Raw genomic sequence first — 13,579 nt, 5'->3', positions numbered from 1 at the left:
GATGAGGGGAGAGGATGGAGAGGAGTGATAGCTATCGGTGAAGGATATAGGTTGCAAGACTTAACTGATGAATAACTTTTCAGGGATGAGTATTCAGTTGATGAATTTGTATTAAGTCTCAATTATTGAATTAAAGTGGAGAATAGAGAAATACGACAGAGAATGGCGATGGTAAAAAAGAAACCATAGTTTTTCCAGGAAGATTTAGAGAAAGTGCCATATATCTCATGGACTACTAGTCCATATGATGTGGGTCTATTAAAAGGAATAGGAGCAGTTAAAATCAAGCTTAGACCAGGAGCAATTTTGCCATGAGTAAAACAAAACAATATCCCATGTCCAGAGAAGCAGACAAAGGTATATTTGAGACCCTTTCCGCTTTAATGAAGCAAGGAATATTGGTGCCATCTGAATCCCCATGTAGCACGGCTGTGTACCCAGTGAAGAAATCAACTCAGGGGTCATGGAGATTTATTCAGGATCTCTGCCCCCTAAAAAATATTGTGGAGGCAGAGTTTCTTTTAGTTCCGAATTCCGCTACAATAATATGTAATATTCCATCCAAGGCCAAATATTTTACAGTTATAGATTTAAAAAACTGTTTTTTTTGCAATTCCCCTCCATGAGGACTCACAAGATTTGACCTCTTTTTCATATAGAAATATTCGCCTGAAACATACGCGTTTGCCCCAAGGGTACTGTGAGTCCCCCTCAGTCTTTAACAGAGTCCTTTCAATGGATTTGGGCAATGTGCAGCTTGAGCACAACAATTCAGTACTTGGATCACATTTTAGTGTGCAGTGAGACAGAAAAAAAGATGAAGAGAGGACTCAGTTCAGTTCATGATTATACTGGCAGAGAAAGGATATAAGGTGGACAAAGAAAAGTTACAGTATTGTCAGCAAGAGGTCCTGTATATAGGACAGTTAATTTCTCAAGTAGGCAGCAAAGCGACACCCAAAAGGAGCAGAAGCAATTATGAAGACTTCAGAACCTAAAACAGTGCGGGAAATGCAACCATTTTTAGGCCTATGTAACTACTGTAGTGTCTGGATTTTCAATTACAGCACATATATTTGACCACCTTTAAAAGCACTTAAGGAAGCAGAGGTGGACAAGAGTAAGATAACATGGACAGATGAAATGTCTGAAGGATTTGAGGAATTTAAAAAGTCAATTAGTCCAGCCCCTGTGCTAGCTATTCCAGATTATCATGAAGAATTTTACCTATTTTCCCATTCAAATCCAGAAGTTATGACAGCAGTCCTCACACAGAAAACGACATTAGGACATGAACAAAAACCATTCGCTTATTACAGTGGGATTGTAGATCCAGTAATGAAATGGCAATACCCAATGTGAACAAGCATTTGCTGCTACATTTCCTATTGAAAATGGGGTGTTCAGTGACATTATGTGTTGAGCATGCATTATTTGCCATTTTAGAGAAACCTAAAAGTACATTGATCACACAAAGAGCATCAGGGTATGAGGTAATTATCTCGAACCCTACAATCAAGATTGTTAGATGCAGAATAGTGAATCCAGCAACATTCATAGCAGAACCAGTAGGAGAGGAGGATTATGTACATGATTGCATAACGAAACAAAACAAAACCGTGTGTTGCCACCCGGTAAGCCCATATGCACTCCAAGGGGGATGAAGAGTTACCCCAAGTTTAACTTACGAGTCGGTTTCCCCAACACTCCCAACACTGGAATAATGAGGGGGGTACCGACTACCATCAATTAAATTTCTCACATGCAAAGTGTTTATAACTAACTCGCTAGTGTTCCTCTCACACTGAGAGAAGGTGAACTTAAAGCATATAAGTATCAACAAATTCTTGGCTTTCTCAAGAACAGGCATCAACGTATCTCTAACGTTTTTTTAATAAAGAAAAGTAAATCATCAAGGAAAGCACCGTTGTAAACATAAAAGTACCTCACACTTGATTACAGAATGTTTTGTGTTCACATTTTCAAAGTAAATTGAATGCTACAAACAAACAATAGGAAAAAAAATAATCTTCAAAACAATTTACAATGTCCAGTGTTTACAACAATCACACTAGAGCATTGTTTTAGGTAGAACAGCAGTAACCATTTCAAAATTCCAAACAGCACCAATGAATTCAAACAATTGCCAACGCGTTTCGGATTCCAACAGAATCCATCTTCAGGGCTATGGTTGCTATTCGTTCCGACCTTTTTCTGAATTTCCACAATTCTGATTTCTATAAGGTGACAGAAAGTACAATCACTAGAAATTTCTTTAAAGGGATCCTAAACACAATAATATCACTTGTTTCCATGGGAAAAACACCAACCTCGTGGCTCATCAGCCGTGGATACCAAATATTGAAAGCAGGTAAGCTGAATCGCAGCGCTCCACTGAGTCCAGCTACAGATCTGAGTCGTGTGTGGCGGCGCCCAGTGTCCTATAGGAGGAGAGGATGGTGTGTCAAGGACAAAACCATACACCACAATGTTTAAAAATGCATGAGGCAATGGAGTACAATGGAACTCAAACTCCCCAGACTATTCCATTATATCCCAAATCCACAGTACAATCACTGACTATTAGTGGTGTGCTGCTATGACCCTTTATGAATTAGTCACCTAACAAGGCCCGCTGTGTGTGGGAGTTATCCGGTTCAGCATTCCCAACTCCATCAGAGTGAAAGCTCGAATGTGTAAAGTCCTAAAAATGGCGCCCCCAATTCAAAAGGAAAACCATGTTATCCATTCAATATCCCTGCAGCGTTTACACCCTCACGGGATGTCAACCCAGCAGGGGACCTCTCCGTATGTCAATAGCATTAACACTTCGGATTCAACTATACCTCATCAAAGTCCTCACCGAGGTCTCCAACCGCACTAAGCACCACCCCGTTGTCTTTAACTCAACTCATGCGATCACTATAGTCAAAGCGCATCCGCACGGCGGCAGACAATTAGAACAAAGTAAGCAGGGCGAAAACTCACCCGGCAACGTAGACGGAGAGCTAGCCAACTGACGCGCCAACGTGGGGCCGTTCTCCATTGTGTATAACGGTGGCCGTGGCAACTACGCGCATGCGCGCTGGTGCCGGTGGCCGCCATATTTGTGTGGGCAAATCGAGGCCCAATACTGTATATGCAAGTTCAATGCGAACCGAGCACATTACGCTCGTAGGGGTCTCAAGGGGCAACTATACAAATCACCAACACCTCGTATCCATACATTGTACTCCACTGCATTTCCTGGAGGTGAGCATGGGGGGATGCAGATCAAAGTCTGCTGGGGCCCCCATAGTCACTGATTACCTAAGTTTAGAATGCCACAGCCAGTATGCTGCGATTGTCCAGAACAGCCTCAATAACGCTATGCACCATCTAAGAAAGGGATATGCCCCATCTTATTAATGTAACAGGAAGGTGTACAGTCAGTCCTCAGTCTCCATCTCCCCTCATCCCACAAAGGCAGGGGGTCACGGCCATAAATTCATGTGTCAAATACAAAATGTCAGCAGGCCCAAAAGGGCCGATGTACCTCTCCAAACTGCCGCATTCAGAGTACCTTGAGTAGGCATCCCAAGCGTGCACAATCTCATAATATGCAAGTGTAAGTGAACTGACATCTTTTGGTCTGTACATTCCACTACACAACACACACCAGCTAAAATTACAAATCCATTCACATTTTAGCAACAATCAGTAGCATGTTGTCTGGTCATTCTAGAACCAAGTTACTCAAAAAGTACCCAACCCACCCCAACCTCAGGATCCAGCCCTTCAAACAAAGCACATCAAATCAAATTCCAGATTCATACCCCTTGGACTGATACAGTCCAGTAGATCAATCCACAGGATTTCCCTCTGTTGGAGCTTCTTAGTAATATCACCACCCCTTGGGCCCAGTTTCACTTGTTCTAATATGACACATTTCAGTTGTGCCACTGTGTGTCTGGCTTCTGTAAAGTGCACCGCCACTGGTGATTTCTGGTTCTTAGTTCGGATATTAGACTTATGCTCCGTCCAGCGTATTTTGACTTTTCTCGTGGTCATCCCCACATAATAGAAGCCACAAGGGCATTTCAGACCATAAACCACGTTCACAGCATCACATGTACATGAGTGTTTGAGCCAAATCGGTTTACCCGAGTGTAGGTGCCTGACACTATTCCCCTTGAAAACGTTCGCGCAATGTTGGCAATTCAAACAAGGGATCGTACCCTTGTATGTTCTTGCATCCTGATTTGGTACTTGTAATTCTGCCTTAATGAGGCTATTGTGCAGTGCCTTGTTGTTCTTATATGCAAATGTTGGCATTTGGGGGAATAGCTGTTGGAGCTTCGGGTCCATTAGTAGCATGGCCCAGTGCTTCTGTATGATCCTCTTGATTCTTTTGCTTTGCGTGGAATGAGTCGTCACATATACCAGTGTCTCGCCAGTCTTCCGTGGTTTAGGTGTGAGTAGAGTGTCCCTTGGTACTTTACTCACTTTGTCCTGTGATCATAGCCTCTCTCCTCAAACTTCTTTTCCAACATGGCAGATTGCCAGGTGTACTCCGTAGGTTCTAAGATGTTACGCCTATATCTTAGAAATTGACTCAAGGGAACGCTGTCCAACGTTCTCTGCGGATGAAAGCTGGTAGCCAAGAGTAAACTGTTTCTATCCGTGGCTTTAGAAAAGATCCGGGCCTCGAGTTTTTGTGCCTGAACATAGACCTCAACGTCCAGGAAGTGAATACTTGACTTGCTGGTTACAGTTGTGAATTGGATCCTTGGATGCTTCTGATTCATCATACTAAAAAAGGCCTGTAGTTCATCTTCTGGTCCGCTCCAAATCCCGAAGATATCATCAATATATCTAGTGTACATGGTAAGGTGCCTAGACCATCTTGACGAGGAGATCACATACTCATGCTCGAGAAAATACACGTATATGTTAGCATTTGCATAACGCACACAGAATTTTATGATGACATCCCTGTGTTAGAGAAAATGCTCTCGGAGGAGCGGAGACTCTCTTTATTGACGGGTCTTCAAAAATGTATCAAACAACTGGTGAAAGGCATAATGGGTCAGCAGTAGTAAAGCTGAACTGAGAGGGTGAATTTGAAGTAGTCACAAGCACAAGATTGCCTTCGCATTGCTCAGCACAGACTGCAGAATTAGTGGTGCTTATCGCTGCACTCCAAAGATACGAGGATGAGGAGGTGACCATTTACTCTGACTCCGCCTATGTGACGTGAACTGTACATGCATGCTTCCTCCGTGCAGACGGCACTACAGTGCAACATGCAGCCCTTTTGGATAAACTCATTGAGGCATTAAGACTCTAATTGACTATTGCAGTCATAAAATGCACAGCGCATACTAAAAGAACAGACATGATTTCTTGCAGAAACAAAGTTGCATATTTAGAAGCCAAAAAGACAGCATATTTCCCAAATATTTCTGATTTTGAACTAAAAAGTGTTAAGCAGATGACAGGATGGTGTATGTAAGCAAAGGAGGGCTTTAACACTCTGTCTATGGTTCAGTTAATTGACATACAAGGTTGAGCCTCACAAGAGGAGCAAGATTTATGGATGAAAGGGGGATGTTCTTTATCCCCCATGAGGCGAGCTGTAGGCAGGATAGCATTGGAATGCCAGTTATGTCTCTAGCATTATTGAGAGTAGCGCTGGAGCAGCTTGACTATCCCGCGCATACGACTCGAGCGAGTCTTGCTGCTACAATTGCAGAGGATTGGTTTACTCCAAATTTGTTAGAACATGTGACACAGTTTATTGTGAATTGCATCCTGTGCCAAAAATGTACTGCGGGGCACACTTTGCAAACAGTGAAACAAGCAATCCCTAGACCCAATGGCCCATTTCAGCATCTACGTATAGATTATGTAGATATGCTATAGACATGCAACAGCTATAAGTATATAGATTATGTAGATATGCTGCAGACACGCAACGGCTATAGATATATGCTGGTCATGGTATGTCCCTTTTCCAGATAGATCGAGGCAGATGTCACATGCACTACCACGTTCCTTGTGCGTGAGATGTTTCCAAGATGGGGTGTGTGCGAGATCCTGTGGTCTGACAATGGACCGCATTTTGTAAATGAATTATTTGAGCAGATCACTCCTTTATTAGGAATAAAACACAAGTTCTCTTCTGCCTATCACCCACAGGCGAATGGGATTTTTGTAACGTTTAAACAGATTACTTAAAGAAAGGATAGCCAAGATCATAATTACCTTAAAGAAGAGGTGACTACATTGCCTGCCCCTTGTATTATATGCACTTGCAAATCAGCCTGGCTCAGATCACCACTTAACTCCTTATGAGTTGGTGACTGAATGCCGAATGAGAACACCTCTTGCTCCTCCAACGAGGTTAGAAACTGATGCCCACAGTGTAGCGAAGACATTAGGTGATGAGATGCATGAATATTTGGCAACTATGACCACTAGTGTTTCTTTTATTTCTCAACAGATTAAGAACCGGAGGGAGAGGTCAAAAAAGGATTGAAGCAGAAAGCCAGCCAACAGATCCAGAAAGCCTCTTAAAACAACCAAGCTTATATCCAGGGGACCTGGTGCTCGTGCGTAAATTTGTCCACACATGGAATAAACCCCATTTGAGGGACAATACGAGGTGGAAGTAGTTACCCCAATAGCTGTCAAAGTATAATGAAGGTAAGCCTGGCTGCATCTCAACGGCATCAAAACATACAAGGGAGAAACTTCAACCCGTCCTGCAGCTACTAACAGTGAAGCAAGAGTTCCGTGCATGAAGACAGGATCAGTAACCAAGTGAACTTTTTTAGATAGGTACAAGGAACAATGCGTTGAAGTGCCGTAGCCAAAAGACAAGGAGCACACGGTATCATCTGTGTTACCCATCGTAATAACATTACACACATTCTTTTTTTTAAAATAAATTTCTTTATTGGTTTAACAACATAAACAAGGCCATTATCATTTATCAAACGGTATACTTTATCAGAAATAAAAGTCCCCTCCCATATCCTCCCTCCCCACCCTCTCCCAAGACCACGGTTAGTTCCCAGTTCTCCTCTAGTCTGTTCCCTAGTTTGGGCTGCCCATGCTGCTTGAGACGCTATCTGCTGCCCTGGGATGGAGCAGGGGCACCATTAGAGCTACCCAACGGTGCAGTTCCTCGCTGGAGTCCAGCCTCTGTACTTGAATTGCAGTTTCCCATGCTGCAGTTTCAGCAGTATTCCACTTCGTAAGATCACCCCACCACTGGGCCTCGCTTAAACTCCTGGGGCTTTTCCATCCCATGGCTATGCGTCTTTTTGCCGTTATATATATTAGGACTCTGAGTTTGTTTAAGGGCTTATTTTTCCTATTGCGCCTATATCTGCCCAGGATACAGGCAGTGGGCTCATGCACCTCCACTTCAATGTCTGCATAAGCCACCCTATCTTTCACTTGTGTCCAGAAAACTCTTATCACTGGACAGCTCCAGAACATTTTAGTCATTCCCGCCCTGGGCTCGCTGCATTTGGGGCATACTTGGATTTCTGCGCCTGTAAACCTTGATATGACTTCAGGTGTGAGGTAAGCCCTGTTGGTGATATACAGTTGGATGAGCTGCAAGCGGGCGTTTCTGGAAATTTTTTTATGATAATAAGTTATTTCCCCCAGTCTTTGCCTTCAAATACGAGGCCTAGTTCGGTTTCCCACTTCTTTCTGCATTTGAGTTCGTCCTTAGTCGTGCCCAGCATCAGGGCCTCTTAGATTTGTGAAGTCTCGTGGATTCCCTCGGCGGTGTCTAGCATTGTTTCTATGCACTCGTTTTCCAAGGCCTGGTCGACAGCCTCCGGCCATCTGTTTTTCACGGCTTGCGCCACTGCCCTGTGGAGCAGGAACTGCCCCGCTGGAAGACCTGCGCTTCGCTGAGTTCCATGAAAGTTAAGGTCTCTTGTTCTTGGATCAAGTCTCCCAGTGTGGCTACCCCATAGGGTTCCCACTGGGTGCGTGTTTCAAGTTGCCCCCATGAGTGTTTTGCCATAAGTGCCGCAATGGGGATCTGCGGGGAATACGGATCCGCCGACCCAACCAGTTTACAGGCCCTTCTCCATAGCCGGATCCCGAACTTGGCGAGGTATGGGCTGTGTCTCAGAGCTCCCTCCAAAGTAAGTCTCTTAGTAGCAGATGGGGCAGGGCTGGTTGGAGGAGGCGGGTATCTGTCGTGATCTCGTCGGCCATCCATCGCGTCATGTGTCTCAGCTGGCTTGCGAGGAAGTAGAGCTCGAAGTTGGGGACCTTTAATCCTCCCCTCTCGTAGGGTCTATGGAGTGTCTCCAATGCCACCCTGTGCCTACCCCCCTGCCAGAGGAATCTCCTACAGAGTTTGTTGATGTCTTTAAAGAATGAGGGGGGGATGTTGAAGGGAACATTTGTGAAGTTGTGTAGCAGGCGGGGGAGAGCCACCATCTTGAGGAAACCCGTCCTCCCAGCCATCGAGAGCGGGAGCTTGCCCCAGAATTCCATGGATTTCACAAGAGAGTCATTGGCCCTGACCGTGTTGAAGATGTGCTCTGTGTTGGGATTGCGGTGTATAGTAATCCCCAGGTATTTGAAGGAGGTCACATGCCATTCGAGATCTAGAGGGGGGAGGGACCTATATTCTTCGTTGTGTAGTGCCGCTAGTGGGTAGAGGCAGGACTTGCTCCTATTGATCTGGATCCCGGTATGTTAGTGAAAACAGTCCAGGGTTTCTAAGATGAAGGGCAATAGGTGTTCAGGGTTATGGAGGTACAATAGGGTATCATCTGCGTACATAGAGACGAGGTGGGTCACCCCGTCTATCTCGATGCCCCCATCTCTGTATTCCTGTCTTAGGTAGGCAGCCACCGGTTCCGCAGCAATAATGTATAACATGGGGACAGTAGGCATCCCTGGCGGGTGCCTCTGTGGAGGGACCTTTGTTAGTGCGCACTCTGGCAGTTGGGTTGGTGTAAACCAGTTGGGTCCACTTTAAAAAAAACAGGCCTATCCCCAACTTCGCCATGGTAGCATATAACCACTCCCACCTTACCGAGTCAAAAGCATTGGTGGCGTCTAATGACGCAACTGCAAGTTTCTGTGGCCTTCGGTCCGTGCTATATATGACATGATGTAGCCCGCGCAGGTTCTCTGTGATGGCGCGCCCAGGCACATATCCTGTTTGGTCTTGGTGGATCAGCAGCGGGATTACTCTGCGCCATCTGTTTGCAAGTAGGGCAGTTAGGATCTTGGTATCTACATTTAACATAGATAGGGGCCTGTATGAGCCGCAGTCCGTTCCGTCTTTACCCGGTTTGAGTAGGGGAATGATCACGGCCTCGCTCATGGAGTCCGGAAGGGTGCCACGCTCGAAGGCTTCGTTGAAGACCTGGGCTAATAGTGGGGCAAGTGTTTCCTCATAGGTCTTATAAAACTCCCCCGGGAGGCCATCCGAGCCCAGGGTTTTACCAGCCGGCAATGATCTAATTACCACACGAACTTCATCAGGAGTGACGGGTTCGTCTAGGGCTTCGGCCATCTGCGAATCTAATTTGGGCAGCTCGATGACATCTAAGACATCCTCGATCTCGGTATCAGGAGAGGGCGGGGGCTCGGAGTAGAGGTTGTGGTAAAAGTCAGAGAAGACCAAGTTGATTTCTTTTTGAGTGTGTGCGGTGGTGCCGCCTGGTTTAAGAATGTGGCAAATGGGTGACCTGGGAGCCTCCCTCTTATAGAGCCAAGCTAAAAGTTTCCCGGGTTTGTCTCCCAGGGCATGGGTTCTTTCTATGTGCTTAGCGTAGCTCAGCTTCCCAAGGGATTCCCAATGAGTTAGACAGGTTTGTCTGAGTTTGGTAATTTCATGTTGATGTTCAGGGGTTGGGTCAGCCCTGCCCTCAAGCACACTCAGATCTTTCTCTGTGCGCCCTAAAGAGGTTGTGATGGATCTCTGGGCACCCCCAACCACTGTGATCATCTCTCCCCTCATGACCACCTTGTATATGCCTCCCATGTTCTGCTCATGTATTTTACGCTATGCAGGTTATTTTGCCAGTATTCCTCAGTGCTATCCCTTATGCGTTCCCAGAACGCTGTATCAAGCAAGGCCTCCGCTCTCAGCCTCCACGTGGGTACCGGGGGATTAGGCGGGGACACCTCCCAGGTGACTAGCAGGGGGGAGTGGTCGGACAGCACCCTAGACAAATAGTGTGCATTGACGAACATGGCCTGTTGTGCCTGACTAGCAAAAACGTAGTCTAGCCTAGTGTGGACAGCGTGTGGTGGGGAGAAGGAGTATTCACGTTGTTCAGGGTGCTGGTCCCTCCACAGATCTCTGAGTAACAGTTGTTGAGTTAGTTTGGATAGTATTTTGAGGGGAGGGGCGATCGTGCTTGTTGTCCGATCTATCCTTTAATGGGTTAAGAGTACAATTGTGGTCGCCTCCCCACATCATGATTCTGTCTATATAAGGGCTGAGGCGTGTGTATAGGGAGTGGAAGAAAGCAGTTGCATCATGGTTTGGTGCGTAGGTGCTAATTAGGCATAACTCCCTACCCTCGATGGAACCGCATACCAATGCCATCCTACCCTCATTGTCCGTTTTTGTGCTAGTTAGCCTGAAGGGGATAGTCGGGGCAATCCAAACCAAGACCCCTCTGGCATAGGAGGAGTAGGAGGACCCAATTAAGGTCCCTCGACATGTTTTGGCTAGGCCATCCAGTTTCTTTGCAGATAGGTGTGTCTCTTGGAGCAAGGCGATCCCGACCTTGCATCTTTTTAAGTAGGCGTAGATTCGGCACTGTTTAACGAAGCTATTCAGACCTCTGACGTTCCACGTTACGACCTTTATTGTGTCAGCCATGGGTATCATGCGGTTTGTCGTAAGCTTCAGATGGTGCTCGAGGTCCTGCTGGTGATGAGTTGCATGTGGGATTTTCCCGTGGTCTCAGTATTTCTCAATATAAGTTCCCAACGTTTGTGCTAACGCCCCGTTTCCCACCCCCCCCTTTAACTGTAAACTCCCCAAACATAGAACAGGTCCAGCAAGGTTCCCCTCTTTATGACAGTCCTGTTTCCGCTCCGTTTGACCACACATTGGTCTCTGGGTGCCCTACGGGCGGGTATATGTACCCAGAAGGAAACTTCCAGGGGGTGGAGTGACCTTTGGCTCAGGTGTCTCCGTGCAGAGGATCCATTCATCTGTGTTGAGGCTCGGTTTGCCTGCTGGCAGGCAGTTGTGAGTGTAAGAGTCTTGCTATGCATGGCTAGGAAAGCTTTAGCGCGGCCTCCGCTTCCTCTCCTCAACGTCAGGGTTTTGTTATCCGTCCATCCAGTCTCTGGCTTGTGCAGGTGTGTCGAACAGGCAGGCCCTATTGTTGTGTAGCACTTTTAGTCTAGAAGGGTACAAGAGCATATAGCGCAGTCCAGCTGCTTTCAGTCTGGCTTTTGTGTGTATGAACTGCGCTCTGTTCATTTGGACCTGGAAGGTGTAATCAGGGTAGATGGTGATTTTTGCAGAATTTCTTTGGATTTTACCTCCTGATTGGGAAAAATCCAGTATAACCTCCCGATCCCTATAATTGAGTACTTTCGCTATCACCTTTCTGGGTGGGGCACCTGGCGGTGGTTTCTTTGCTAGGGACCTATGGGCTCTTTCGATAGTGAAGCCTTAAGAGAGCTTCTCTGCGCCGACTTCGTGCAGAAGGAGGTTCTCAATGTAGTTAGTAGGGTTGGGGCCCTCAATGCCCTCCGGCAGCCCAAGGAGTTGTATGTTGTTCCGGCGAGCCCTCCCTTCTGCCTCCTCAGCTCTGTCCTCCAAGTTCTTGACCCTTTGTTGAAGCACATCCACGTCTCGAAGGAGATGAGTTTTGGCTTCTGTGTTTTCCCGGACCTGGGTTTCTAGTGCTTCAGTTCTGCCGGCCAGAGACCAGACGTCCTGGCGCAGGAGGCCCAGGTCTGTGGCCACGGCATCGATTTTGTTCTCCATTGTTGCCTGGAACAACTTAATGGCTTTGAGAATCTGGGTGTTGCTGGGTTCAGCTGCTGCTTCCGTGGGGTCAGGTTGAGTATCTGACGCTACCATGTTTGAGCTCTCGGGATCTACAGGTCCGCTGGTTGTGAAAGTGTCAATAGTGGTTTGGCGTAGTTTGGACCTTGCACCTTTCCCAGACATCTTGTCAGGCGGTGACATCCCCTTGCTCTGGCTGCAGATGGCGTGGGCGGGAGGCCACTAGCGAGGGATGCGGTGCAGTGTTTCGTGTCTGCAGCTGTGGAACTGGCTGTGGTAACAATGCGTAGGAATGAGGTGGTAGTATGGGCCCAGTCAGGCGCCGCAGGGTGCTGGTATTGGGTACACAGGGGACTCTGGCACTGTCCCGTTAGTTGGCTGCACCGGCCTCAGGCGGCAGGGTGGATTAATGTGTAATGGCTCGGCGTTGAGGGCTATCTGTGGGATCCGGAGAGCGTGTCTCCACTGCCCCCCGTTCTGTATGCTGATTGCATCCACTGTGAGGAGTATGCTGTGTGGGCCAAGCTGCGTTGCCTACTGTTAATGGATGGCGTCCTGTGCATCTGGGCGAGGCCAGAGAGGTGTGCAGGTCTGTCTCCCCCGGTCCGCTGGAGTAAGCGTGTGAGAGTTTCCAGTGCGTGGGGTCAGGCCAGTATGGGGAAGTGTAGGGTCCTGCTGCTCTAGTGGGCCCACTGTGCACTGGACGGCGTATCACCAGTGCCGGTAGGTATCCCCAGGACGTTTCCTCAGCCGGTGTTGAGGGAGGATGTGGGGGCTCTTCATGAGGGGCGACCCACGGCCCAGTTGGATGTTGGCGCGGCAGGCCGGTGCGTGTGTTCCCCGCGCCCTCCCCCTCTCTAAGGGCCACGGGGTGATCCGCACATGCAGAGGAGAAAAATAAAGCCACTCCTTTCCCGGCTAAGCAGGTTAGTGCTCTTTCGTCGGTGTTGGCGGCGGATCTGGGCGCAGGGGTGTGGGACGGCACACGGCTCTGGGTCTCCTATGCCCGGCTTTGTGTATTAGAGTCTGGGCTGGCCCCCCCTCGCACCTGCTCACCTCCGTGGTGCTGGCCTGCCTCTGATCTCAGTAGGAATCCAAGCGGCTCATCGAGATCCCCCACAGCCCTCGGCGTGCCCAAGTCCTAGGCAGCCCGCTACCCGCAAGCAGGGCGCTGCTCGGTGGGGGTCATGGGGCAAGCCGCTCCTATCTATGGGTCAGGCCGGTCCACCCACGCACTCCGGCGCCAGTGCCGAATCGGCAGCCTGAGGTCCGCTGTCTGGACGCCGGGCGATATCTTCGATGGCGCATGTGCGCTCCAGCCCCTCCAGGGGACCAGCGCGCGGGAGCTTCCATTTTGGCCTTCAGTCCGCCACTTTTCGTTCACAAAGTTAAAGTGCTTGTTGGCTCACCCAGGCTTGGGAGACGGCCCACAGGGCTGCTAAATGGTGTCCGCAGCAGGTGGTGCAGTTTGCAGGGTCCAGGGCACCTCCGAGTCTTATAATACAGCTTATTTTGGCACATCAAGCGGAGCTCACCAGAGACACGTCTTCTCTACATGGCAGCTAGCCA

This window comes from Ambystoma mexicanum, chromosome 5q, assembly GCF_040938575.1.
Source record: "Ambystoma mexicanum isolate Mex_15411 chromosome 5q, UKY_AmexF1_1, whole genome shotgun sequence".
Lineage (NCBI taxonomy): Eukaryota > Metazoa > Chordata > Amphibia > Caudata > Ambystomatidae > Ambystoma > Ambystoma mexicanum.
The sequence above is the reverse complement of the archived record's forward strand: the minus strand, read 5'-3'. Positions refer to the sequence as shown.